Below are 13,007 nucleotides of genomic sequence, written 5' to 3' on the forward strand. Positions count from 1 at the left end.
GCTGAACTAGAGCTCTGGAAAGCAAAAACGTCCCTGCCCCTCAATGCCGTGTGCGCTAGCCACAGAGCTTCCACCCCCAGAAGCAGCTGCATTTCAGTGCCTTGCACCTGCGCGAGTGCATCTGTATTTTATGAAAGGCTTTTGGGTTATCCATGTTATTTTACGTAGCAATGAAGTCACAACCTACCTGCTGCTGCTTCCATATGGGCCTGGCCACAGAGGAAACCAGTGATGCTCACAACCCTTCCTTCTTCTCCACTAAGACTGTCGAAAGCCCAGATTGGCCCTGGTGAGAGATGAACAGAAAAGAGCTTGATGACTCAGAGACAGACCCTAAAGCTCTTAGATGGATGCAAAGGAACACGGCCTTTTCCCTCTACATCTGCAAACCGCTAGATAAGAGCGAGGTATTATTAGTCCCTTGGTCCGAGTTATAAACGGGACTCTTTGTTCAATCTAGAAATGTTATCAAGAAAGAATCAGGCTGAAGCTCATGAGGCCCGGGGAGACGTAATAAATCAGGCATTGAGTGCTGTACTCTGGCTAGGAGCACAGGGCTGGGGGCAGTCTCAGGATCACTGCATTGACGTCACTGGTGCTGCACTGGGGGAGGGGGAGAGCTGACTTGGGGTGGTTAAAGTGCGGTGTTGTTTTTCCCCTCTCAGGACAGAGGTTTGGCTAGAAATGCTCATCCCCGCAGCAGTGCATTCAGGGAAGTCTGGCCTCCCTGCAGGGGTGTAAAAGCCAGAGGAATGACACTGGTGTAACAGGAGAATGAAGCTGAGCAGTGGAAGTCGGGTGTGCACAAAAGGACAGTGAGGCACCAGTGAGGGATTCAGCCTTTGGCAGGTGTAAATGTTTGTACTTTGGTGCCCTGACGCCGTGGGGATGGGCTTTCTATACCTGCCACAGAGCAATGGTTTTCAAACTTCTCTTTTGGTGACCCCATTGAAGAAAATTGTTGATGCTCCTACATAATTATATCTTTTGACTCAAGTGCGGGCTCTGGGGGGAGGGGCAGGAATGAGAGGTCTGGAGTATGAGAGCGCACTCCAGGTTCAGGGGGGCAGAGGGTTGATGCTTGTGGTTGGGCAGGGGCTTACCTCCAGCTGCTCCCGCTCAGTGGTGCAGTGGGGCACTCAGGCAGCTTCCACCACAGACCGTGCTGTGTCCTGGAAGCAGCCAGCAGCTGGTCTGGCTCCTAGGTGGAGGCGCACAAGTAGCTCTGCACACTGCCCTTGCCCACAGGCACAGACCTCTCCCCCCTGCTCCCACTGGCCATGAATTAGCCAATGGGAGCGTGGAGCCAGTGCTCAGGTTGGGGCAGCGCATGGATCCTGGTGGTTCCCACCCCGCCAGGAGCCAGATCTGCTGCTGGCCGCTTGGTAATCCACAGTGCCAGGACAGGCAGGAGACCTGCCTTAGCACCCCCACACCTCACCGGATCACCCTACAGCAAGGTGACCTAGTGCCTGCCATGGTGCGACCCCAGGCTGGGTTGCAACCTATCGTGTGTAAACCACTGCCCTAGCTCAATAACGGCCATGGATGGACTGGCGTGAATTGGCTGGAGCGGTGCTGGGGCAGTTCGCACAACTGGAAGACCCTCCGCCCCGTGCTTATATGGCCACGGAAGGACAGTGTAGACAGACAGACGTTATCGTGGGGCATTCCTGCGAGCCTCCGCGACAGGATTCCTTTTTCCATCCTCCAGCTTCCGGTTCTCTCTGGGCATGAGGCCTGGTTCTCTGGGTCACAAGAAGGTAATTAGGTGCTGTTAGTGAAGGGCCAAGGGCCCAATCCTGCTCAAGGGCCCAATGAGCTGCATGCCCTCACTCCTGTTTGCTTTGGTGCAGCGGTTCTCAAACTGCGGGCCGTGACCGTGGTCTAATGGGGTCGCCAGCTTAGACTTGCTGGGCCCCGAGGCCAAAGCCGGATTCCCACCAGCCTGGGCCGAAGCCAAGCCCAAGGCCTTCTGTCCTGGGTGGTGTGGCTCAGATTACTGCCCTCGTCTGGGGCTGAGTCGCTTGGGCTTTGAGCCCCAAGGCCAGGGTGCTGGGACTTGGGTGGGATCAGGCTTTGGTGCTCCATCTGGGGCTCGTGTAGTAGTTTTTGTTGTCAGCCGAGGGGTCATGGTGCAATGACATTTGAGAACCCCGGCGTTAGCGGGAGCAGAAGGTGCTTGGCACCCACCTGGAGGCACTCAGCACCTCTCAGGGTTGGGCCCCAAGGACAAAACATACAGCTGATATTAGTGTCTGATCCCAAGTCGTCATAGCAACGCCTCGGCCCAGAACTGGAGGATTTTCACACCCAGCGTGACAACGCACATTGGGAAGACTCTATAACCAGAACCCTCCACTTCCATCGTTGAAATCATCTCTCGGCTCTGAAAGCGCAACTCGGGAATATGCTCCGGCTAGAAAAACAACTGGGCCGCTTTGGAAAACTAGCCGATCCTGGATGCTCAGTGGAGATTTCCTAGCTCCAAGCCTTCTGATTGACGACACGCTGATAAGCGGAGCCTTTGCAGGCACACATTTGCCTGGCTTTGCGATTTTGTGGTAATAAGGGATGGGGCAAGTTCGAAAGCTGTGTCCCCCCAAATCTCAGGGGCGATTGTCCTTCCAACCTTGCAAAGAGCGAGGGCAGCACAGCGACCCTGAGGCCTGCTCCCTGACGGTGGGATGCCAGGCATTACCTCCGCTTTGGTAAAAGGGGCTTTGAGGTTGTTTGGGGAAGCCTAGTTCATGAGTTTAAAACCTTCCCTCAGGCCACACTGTATATTTGTCATTTGCACCACGAGGAGGGGCTGGGCCAGTCCAACAAGGGCCTTTGCTAGTGTGTTACGTGGAGTCATCCCTTTTCCAAGCTAGATGCCACAGGCAAGCGGCTCTGAATCCTACCCATCTCTTTATAGTGGCTTTGCAGTTTTATTTAACCAGCTTTGATTAATGATTGATATTGTTCTCCTCTGGCAAGCCCTTCCCCCGACTGCCCTCACGAGCTGTGAGAGAACAAAAATAAATTACTACCTGCAGGCCCCAGACCTCACAGAGAGGAGACAGGGCCTCATTCATCCCAGGGCTCACGAGAGCCATAAAGGGGGACTTTCCGAGTGACACATTAAGGTCTGATGTGCCTTGCAGAGTGTCATTCTGCTGCACAGCTTCAAAGCCCTCTTCTCCCTCCTCTGGGAATTGCCCCATAGGAAAAATGTTACCTGGCGAAGGCTCCCTTCGATGTTTTTAGTTCTTCTTCACAATAGGTTCCTTCTAGAGTCAGAGCTTTTGCCTCCAGCACTGGAAAAACGACCAGGGCTGGGAAGCCATTCACAGGCACTGATTAGTTGCATGACAGAGCAGCGATGGTGATTCACAGATATTACAGGCAGGCTGGAGCATGTCCAGAGAGCTATTGATCCTGGGTCAGAAAGATTTAAGAGCTCAGGGCCCCATGGTGCTTTTGCTCACGCTGGTGTCCAACCACGCAGCCAAATGAAGTTACCCCTCAAGTTCAGTGAGATGAATTATCCCGCAGTTAATCTCCAGGCTCTTGCTATTCTCAGTTTTACTAATGGCCAAGTTTAATGGAGCTATTTCCAGGCTGTAATACTATTAAACACTTCCCAATTATCTTCTGGTTCCTGATAAAATATTCTCAGAGGACTCGTTATTCCAGCCTCTAGCGACCCAGGTTTCCCATAAGCCATGCTGAGGATCGAACCCTAATCCCTAGGGCTCGTTAATCCACATCATCAGAAATGCGCCCTGACTGCAAGCTTTGGAGCAGGGAAGGGCTAGGCCTAGAAGGGCATGAAGGACATTAATGGTTAAAGGCACCTCGGCAGGACACCACTGGCGGCTCAAAGGGCTGGCTTACTCCAGATCCGGCCACTGTCCGTGTCCTGTGACATCCCTGTAGCAGGCGCTATTTCTCATATACTCTGCAAACACAGGGCGCAAAGCTCACCTCCCGCCTGACCGCCAGGGGTTGGGCTTTGTGAAAAACAAAATGAAGATGTTCAGCGCAGGCCTTCCCACCCCGCTTTTTCATTTCACCCTCAGGATGGCGCAGCCCCCACACTAACTACCCAGGAAGCCTACCTCCTCCAACCTCCTCGTATCCACTCAATTCCCAAACCCAGCGCACAAGGCGAGGGTGTCTTGGGCAAACCCTGTTCCTATCTCAAATCCATCATCTCGCAGGAAAGCTATTGGCTGGTGTGTACTATGGACAGATACGGGGGAAGTTATTACCAGCGTTCCCGCTCCGTTTTTCCATCCATGCGTGGCGCGAGTTCTGTCACCTGCGCCAATGTTGAGGTCACGTGCGCTTGTTCGGATGTCTGGCGCCTGCCACTTACGAACAAAAATCATCTCCGTGTAAAATGTTACGGGAGAAGAAAGAATACTGAAACAAGGGATAATTAACAAGATGCGTGACTATAAATGTGATTTAATCGGAAATCAAATACAAAGAAAATTAATACTGCAAAATTGTCAGTGGCCAGTTGGCATCTGATGCAAAAGGGGTCTCCTCCTGTTGTCTTTGCCAGGGAAGTAGTGTTGAAGTCATTGGGGCCTGAGCTGGCCAGGATTGGGCTAGGCTGGTGTCACGGGCCTTGGGTGAAGGTAGGGTGGGGGAAGCAAGCCCCAAGCTCCCCACCAGCCCCACCCCTTCAGCCCAGGCCATGCCCCCCATGGGAGCCAAACCCCTCCCCCTGCCTGGAGCACCATGGGGAGGTAGGGTGTTGCATGTTCCCAGCCCCAGAGAGGGCGGGGCAGCATGTGGCCCCAGCCTGCCCGGCCCTGAGGCACAGGGAGAGAGGGCGCTTAGGGGCAGCAACGCTTCGCCCCCAGTACACCTACAGTAGGTGCTCTGGGGGCGGAGTCTGGGTGGGGCCACACGGGCACTTTGGGAAGGCTGTGCCTCTCCTACCCGCCACCCCTTGCTGTTGGGACAGATGTTTTAAACTGTTTTCAACCACTGGCTAAATGTTCTTGAATGGACTCACGTGTGAACACTCTGTGCACGTATTGCTCCCTATTACCTAGGAGGCTGGATTTTTTTAACATTCCAGTTCTGTTTACATCTCTCGAGACGATTTGCTTTGCCGTTCCTCCAAGCTGGCGTGACTCTGCTCTGGGGAAAGACCGAGGAACAAAACCCTTCTGCATATTTTCTTCGTGGATTTTTAGTTCTGCACCTAAGCAGTGTCTGAGGAACTTGGGTGGACAGCAAGCTCCAGCGTTTTAGCACCGTCTCAGTCTCAGCTCTGAACGGCTCTCTCTGGTTTATGGGGGCTTCCTGCCTTGTGCTCTGAACAGCAGCCAGGCAGCCGGAGTTACCTGGGGGGCAGGTGTGGAGGGGACAGGTAGGTGCCATTTTTACTCAGAGCAGCCCAGCACCTGGGAGGGCTGCCTGGGGCGGAGGGGGAATGGAAGGGACAGGGGGAGTGGAGGAGGGGTGCTGCTTCTATTTGCAGGCCCACTCATAGAGGGCAGGCCAGCTACTGGGGCTGGCTGGAAAGGAGGAGGTACCGCGTCTACAGGTACAGTGACAGCAGCTGGAGCTGCCAGAGAGAGATGGACTCTCAGAAACGCCTCTTCCTCTGCCTCCCGACCCACCTGACTCCCCCCACCCACAGCTTCCCTTTTCCCTCCTTTTCCTCCATCCACAGGCTCACACCTCAGGCGGGGGAACTCATTCCTGCAGGCACTCTGCACCGCTCCACTAACGAAGTGGGCAGGTCTTCATTGCTTCCAGCTTGGCCGCTCCACCGCGCGCTTTACAGGGAACTGTGGTTATCACCCCCACCAAACAGGATCACTTTTGTGAAAAGGTGACCTTCTCCCACGCTATTTACAGCATCCGTCTGAAAACGGCCACCCTCTCCGGCTCTGCGTCCACACACGGCTTCCGGGTCCTCAGGAGAAAGCGGCAGCTCTGTGTCATCAGGCAGGTGCACCCGGTGAGGCAGCTGAAAAGCCAAGAAGATAAACGTGGTTCCAGAAATAAACACAAAGGCTTCAAACAGAATAAAGCTCAAAGGCGCTCCTTGGCCGTGTCTGCAGGACACTGTGCCCAAGGAAAACCACAGGTGACAGGGCTCATGTCTTCCCCGGTCCCCTTTCTCCCCAAGGGTGAGACCTATTACCACTCCACGAAGTGCTGATGACACCCAGGGGAGGCAGCGGGACTCCACCAAGTGGATTGTATTATCTCTGGATAAAGGGCCAGGAGCATCTCCAGGGAAGCACAGCCCCAACGGGAGAGGTCTGTGGAGTCTTTATATCACGGCCCTCACTAACAAGTAGAGCACATCGCTGGGGCAACTCTAATTTATGGCAGCTTCCGGCAGCCACCTCTGAGCTCCGGCGCCGCAGCGCAGAACAACAGGCATTCAGAGTGACTGATGACACTACCTCCTTGTCCCTGACAGGCCTGCCTCTCATTCCCAGCATCCCCCTCTCTCCGGGGCTGCAAGAGGGAGGGGGTATAATCAGCCCTATCTTGCCCAGAGAACTGGGAGGAATCCCAGTTTTCCGGGCCTGTTGCATGGTGCCAGCAGCAGAAAGGGGTACGACACGGCCAGGAATCGGGACCCATCAGCTTGCCCTGATTAGCAATAAGCTAGAAGGAAACAGACTAGAAAGGCCCATGGCCGGGAATCCCTCACTGTGATCACCTCCCAACAAGAGGCCACGTTGGCTCTAGGGCCCTGTCGGGGGTTGGCGGTGTTCAGATTTCAACAGACTTCTCTGGGCACCTACCCCACAGCCACAAAGCATTCGGGACACCTCCGGGCCCAGGCCTGCAGCCCTTCCTTAGCTGAAACGCCGCTTGATCTCAAGGGCTATTTTGTCTTGTGCGCACAGGTGGAGTCAAAAGCAGCCAGAGTCAAAAGCCGCATAATGGAAAACCTCTTTGTTTTCAATGGAAACTTGTCTACTGCCCCCGAGCGAGGGCCTGTGCCTCTCGACAAACACCGCACTCGGAACGGGAGAGCTGCATGACACCCAGTTAGCGCTGCCAGACGGTTTCAACAAAAATACCGGCCACGCTGGACATGACATCACAATCTACATTACATCGGATTGAGAAAATACCGGACATTTATGTTTTCTCAATGTGTTTCCCGAACAGAAAGCTCAAACACTGGACTGTCCGGTTCAAAAACGGACACCTGGCAACCCTACACCCAGCAAAACAGCATCACCCTTCTGGATTCAGATAAGAGGCCTCTCAGAACTCTGCTTTCCATTTGCCAGTGGCCGTGGGGAACAAAGGCTTCCGTTGGCCGTTCGATTTACAGCAGCAGGCCCATGCAGTGTGGGAACGGCCCCAGCCTCCCTCCCCTGTGCCCTGGCTGGCCGGGGGAAGACAGAAGCGGCGCATTGCGCTAACCTCCCACCCCCGTGCACCGCTTAGGGGAAGGCTGGGGCTGATTTCCAACCCCCTCTCCCAGGAGCAAAGCCAGGGCAGGGTTGGGCCAAGAGGGCAGGGCAGCCACCAGCCCCTGAGAGCTCGCACACACCCCTCCCCAAAAATTCCTGCATACAGGCCTGAGCAGTGTGCGCTCCCATGGCTGGTCACGGCCAGAGATCAACCCAAGTCTGAGATGGCAGCTATCGAGAAGCAGGGATGGGGGCTCCTAGGATGAAGTCCCTTGGCTTTGACAGTGACGGGAACACTGTTAACAAAATCCCTGGGGAAGGCCGGTCACAGAGGCCTACAGAGCAAAAGCCGAGCATTTTGTGAGCACGTTAATCACATTGCAGTATCAACCCGTTACGATTGTGCTTAGAGAACCAGCACACAGCTGGGCCCATGCAATTTAATAAGGGTTAACAGCGGCTTATTGAAAAAAAGCTCAACCAAGACAGTTCTGAGGTTTGCTCAATGAGCAAGGCCGGCTTGTTCCAAGGACATTCCAGTTGTGTAAACCTATCCATCCAGGTGCTTCTCAGTACCTCTACCCGACTCTCCATGCTCTTGTCTTCGTCTACCCCACATGCATCACAACACTGGGGCACTGCAAAGAAACACAGGTGGTGTACAGCGACCATTGCTCACGGCTCTTGAAATGCAGCCTACTCTGGGGCGAGACACGCCGCTGTTTAACAGCACACAGAAACAAACAGACCAGGGAGGACAAGAAGTGAGAACTTCCTGTCTAAGAGAGCCCGGAGGGAGTATTTTAAGCAGTAGTCGAGGGGGAACTTAGCTAGTACACAACGGGCTAATGTTTCCCTTTTTCATGTGAAAAGTGTCCTAGACTCTGCAATGCCCCTCAGTGGCCAGATTTTTGTTCTATGCAACTTGAAAGTTGCCTCCCTCTATGAAGTGGCAGTGGTAGGCCGTGCTGAGGCGCAGGTTCAGTGCTGGCTTAGGAGGAAGAGTGCAAACTACTTAGCAACGGCCACTACTTCGCAGTGAGAACAAGGCAGTTGACCATGATTTAAGAGCCTTGGCAATCAACAAACCAGAGCAGGGAACGTCTGGAACAACCCAGCTGGGACTGGGGCGGGGGAGCAGTCACCACATCTAAACAAACGAATGTTTTCTCAGTTAGCGGCAAGCAAATCTGGAGCCTCAAGCCATAATCTTCGCAAGGGAAGCGGAGTAATTTTTAGATTTATAAACAATTCTGCCTCCTGAGATTTGTCTGTGGCCATTGATAATGTTCATTATGTTTGGAAAGCCTCACAGGGCTTGGATACCAAACCCTTTGCACTAATGCCTCGTTATTGGTTGCACATACTATAGGGCCGGTGGGGTACGAATGGCTACTAGTGATGTCGCTCATATTATAGGGCCTGTGGGCAGAGCAGGAACGGGAGTGTCATTTTGCTATACCCATTGCCCTGAGATGAGCGTGTCAGAGCTAGTGGATCTCTGTGGTACCTTCTCCTAGTTCACAAACACACCACTGGGTCACAGCCAGTGGCCTGGAGCCTGTCACCACATGATCCGTCACATCCAGGGCCTGCAGAACTTTGCCTGGCAGCTACAGAAGCCCCATTCAATTGGCTTGATAAAACTTCTTCCATCGTGGGTCAAGGTCTCCCACACTAAACAACCCATAACACAAGAACTAGGAGTCACCAAAGGAAATTAATAGGCAGCAGGTTGAAAACAAACAAGTACTACTTCACACAACACACAGTCAACCTGTGGAACTCCTTGCCAGAGGATGTTGTGAAGCCTAGGACTTTAATGGAGCTCAAAAAAGAGCTAGATAAATTCATGGAGAATAGATCCATCTATAGCTATCAGCCAGGGTGGGTGGGAATGGTGTCCCTAGCCTCTGTCAGAAACTGGGAATGGGTGGCAGGGAATGGATCACTTGATGATTCCCTGTTCTATTCCTACTCTCTAGGGGCACCTAATATTGGCCACTGTTGGAAGACAAGATACTGGTCTAAATGGATCTTTGATCTGACCCGGTGTGATCGTTCTTATGTTCTAACCCCCAACGCACAATGCAGCATGCAAACTGTAGGCCTCTGCTCAGGCTTGGGACCTCTCTCCCTTCTTTAGCAATGCAATCTTCACTCACACAAGCAGTCCCCTTGTTGAAACACAACCCTGGTGTCCAAACGTGACCGCGGTGTCCGAAAGGAGCAACAGCAAGTAGCCTGAACTCCACACTCCAATCACTTCAAATGAAGTGGAATTCTCTGAGTGCAATAAAAAAGTGAGGGCATATACACACGCACGTCCTGAGAGGGCAGGCCCAAGGAATGACATGCACACAGGGCATTTTCTGATGGGAAATTCCCTGAGCTTTTCAATAACCAACAGTGAGGGAGCCAAGGAGAGGAGGCTGTGACCACTCAGAGCAGAAACCTCAGGAGAGCCTTTACCTTAGCAGTCACCAGGAAGTCCTAACCCGTGCCCCTCAACTTGTCTCTGCAGAGGCACCTCAGAAGAATCTCCATTGCAGATAAGAAAGGAAACAGCCAGCCTTCTTCCTGGACCAGATGTGGTTGAAGGACTAAAAGAAACCACGGTTAATTGATTGAAAGGAAGAAGCTGATTCAGATCCAAAAGTTCAAGTATCTGAGTTCTCTTTCCCTCAGCTCCCTGAACGTTTCCCCAATTCATTCTTTTTTCCATCTGCATCTTCCAGACCTTCACCAGCTCGCTGGATGTTTCCATCCCCACAGGAGAAAGTTTATTACACTCCTGCCGCAGCCAGGAGAACCCCAGGGACGCTGTCAATCCGATTTCTGATGTTCTCTTTATTTTGGATCTGCTGTTGGCATTGGAACAGCTCAGATAAGTGCAAAATCCTCAGTATCGCATTGTCGCCAGAGGCCTTGATTTAAGCAAAGCACTTCCACGGAGAAGCAAGGCCCATGGGCTCGAGAAGAATTTCAGTAGGCCTGTAAGTGATACGCTGAAAAGGGTGGGTCTGAATGTGACCTAGCTGGAGAGCTGAGTCATGGGAAAAGATGAACCACCGTGGGATCACAGGGACAGGTTTGGGGAGCCGGCAGCCATGTTGGGCCTCCGGGCAGAAAGAGCGGAGCCAAGAGCAGCCAGCCCTCAATATCACCCAGAGCATACTACAATCCCCCCTTCCCCAGCCCATAGAGCCACCCGAAGCCGCCACGCAGCGCTCTGACAACAATTCAAAGGGCCCAGGGCTCTGACCACCCCGTAGCAGCGACAGGAGAATCAGGCCCTTTAGAATCGCTGGGCCTCAGGGCAGTTGCCCCCGTTAGCAGGCCTGCCTAGGGCAAAGGGCATGGCTCTCTTCCCACGGATGTGTTCAAGGTCCACGGCGCTTTCAGTGCAGAGCAGATGTCTGCGTCAGCCTCGCCTGGCGTGCTCCCCCCCAGAGATGACTGCCTTTTAGCCCAGTTCCAAACCTCTTACTGATCACAATCTTCACTCCCACAAGTCGCCCCTTTGTGGAGGCAGCACCAGCCTCATAACACAAGCCCGGTGTCCAAAAGATAATTCCGCAGTGAGAGGAAGGCAAAGGGTAGAGAGCAACAAACCCTGACGAAGCCTTGATTCAGCAAACACTTACAAAGCTATTTAAATCCTGCTGGCATCGGCAGGACTTGCCTCTCTGCCTAAGCACTTTGCCATCAGGTGCCAATGCAATGCTGAAGATTTGCCTAAAGCAGCCCTTGGTTTTGCTGTTGTCGGAGCGGTTCCGATGCAAAGAGCGGAGCACGGTCTCTTCTGCAACCCGCTCAATAAACCTCCCCTTCTGCAGTAAGCAGCACAAGCAGGGCTAAGGTCTGATTTGTATCGAATGTGTCATGCACGGAAACGTTCCCTTTCAAGGCATTCTGTTCTCCTAGGGAAGAAGCAGAGAAATGAATAAAACATGTACCACGTTAGCAATGCCAAGCAGAGCATGTGCCTTACAAATGCATGGAATAATCAGCATGGGAAGTGCTTAGCACAAGGGGCCTGGCCCAGGCCTCAGTTTCCCAGGGACTGCCACGATACAGACCGTAAATGAATAATACTAATGCCAACCTAAGCCCTTATCTATGCAGTGCAGGTCTAGCCACGTTATTGGAGAAGCAGGGTGGATGAAGCAATATCTTTTATTGGCCCAGCTTCTGTTGGTGACAGAGACAAGCTTTCAAATATCCCAGAGCTCTTCTTCAAGCTCAGAAGCTTCTCTCGCACCAGCCAAAGTTGGCCCAATAAAAGATATTCCCTCCCTTGCCGTTCTACGCCAGTCGGGGGCTGCTTGCGGCTCACCAGGGTTCTACGTGCATCCCAGGAAACATTTTGGCTGTGTCTACACTGGGCCACTTATTCCGGAAAAGCCAGCTGTCTACACTGGCCGCTTTATTTTCCGGAAAAGCAATGACGATCTACTGTAAAATTTTCAGTGTTTTTCCGGAAAAACTATGCTGCTCCCGTTCGGGCAAAAGTCCTTTTTCCGGAAAACTGTTCCAGAAAAGGGCCAGTATAGACAGCCCAGTAGGGTTTTCCACAAAAAAGCCCCGATCACGAAAATGACGATCGGGGCCTTTTTGCGGAAAAGCACATCTACATTGACGCTTTTCCACAAAAAGTGCTTTTCCGGAAAAGCATCCTGCCAATGTAGACATGCTTTTTCTGGAAATACTTATAACGGAAAACTGTTCCGTTTTAAGCATTTCCGGAAAAGGGTGCTAGTGTAGACGTAGCCTTTGTGTACTGTTGCTTGTGCGCAGGTGTAACCACCACCAGGCAGATTTGAACCTGGGACCTCTGAAGCAGAGTATAGGAGCCTCTACCCTCTGAGCTAAAAGCCAGCGGGCTCCCAGCCCCTGCTGTAGAGGTCTTTTGATCTTAACTGTTGCTGTGGTCTAGGTACCACTTGTATTGCTTAGTAACCACCCTAGGTGTGTGGGTTACACAGGGCTGCCAGATCCAGATAGTTTTTTCCTACCCGTGTTACTAAAGTGAGCCTCACGTAAAGCGAGGGCACGGGAAGTGAGGTGCGCGCTGATTACACACAACATTGACTGTGAGAGCCGTGCGCTCCCTGTGCATCCGATCAAAGCAGTTCAATCCAATGCCCTGAAAATTCTAGGCACGTAAGTGCCGTGAGCAGAACTACCCTATCCCAGGAGACCATCTTGGTTACAACGATCTTGCGGCCTGCTGAGGTGAAGGAGAGTCACTCCTGCAGCCCCCTCACCAGCCTCGCTTGCCCATTGTTGCGTGACGCTCTTCTCTAGTGCTTGTCATCGATAGAGTTCAGCATTAATCTCTCTCTTATACAGGGAAGGAAACTGAGGCACAGGGCTGTGAAATGACTTGCTCACGGTCACCTGACAGACCAATGGCAGAGCTGGGAATAGACCCAAGTCTCGTGAGTCCCAGTCCAGAGCCCACCTGGCCTCCCTAATAAACAATACCACCATGACTGCTCTTCCGGCCAATTGGAGGCTAAGGCCTGCAGCAGCGGGGCATCCCAAAGCGGACCATCCATTGATTAACTAACTGCGGAAAAGGGGACTCCTCGCTGGCATTGC

At 52.9% G+C, this 13,007-nt stretch overlaps 1 long non-coding RNA gene across 2 annotated transcripts in view; it reads right to left on the bottom strand.

The window, feature by feature from the left end:
- The window catches only part of LOC106732434 (uncharacterized), a 29,912-nt gene that overhangs the window by 8,540 nt on the left and 8,365 nt on the right, over window positions 1-13,007 (bottom strand). For both annotated transcript variants that reach the window (XR_016350677.1, XR_016350676.1), the window contains exons 3-4: window positions 9,873-10,003; window positions 188-5,983 (exon numbers count right to left, since the gene is read on the bottom strand). This is a non-coding gene — a long non-coding RNA (uncharacterized LOC106732434). The remainder of the gene's footprint in view (window positions 1-187; window positions 5,984-9,872; window positions 10,004-13,007) is intronic.

Source organism: Pelodiscus sinensis, chromosome 14 (genome assembly GCF_052426305.1).
Source record: "Pelodiscus sinensis isolate ZL-2025 chromosome 14, ASM5242630v1, whole genome shotgun sequence".
Taxonomy (NCBI): Eukaryota; Metazoa; Chordata; order Testudines; family Trionychidae; genus Pelodiscus; species Pelodiscus sinensis.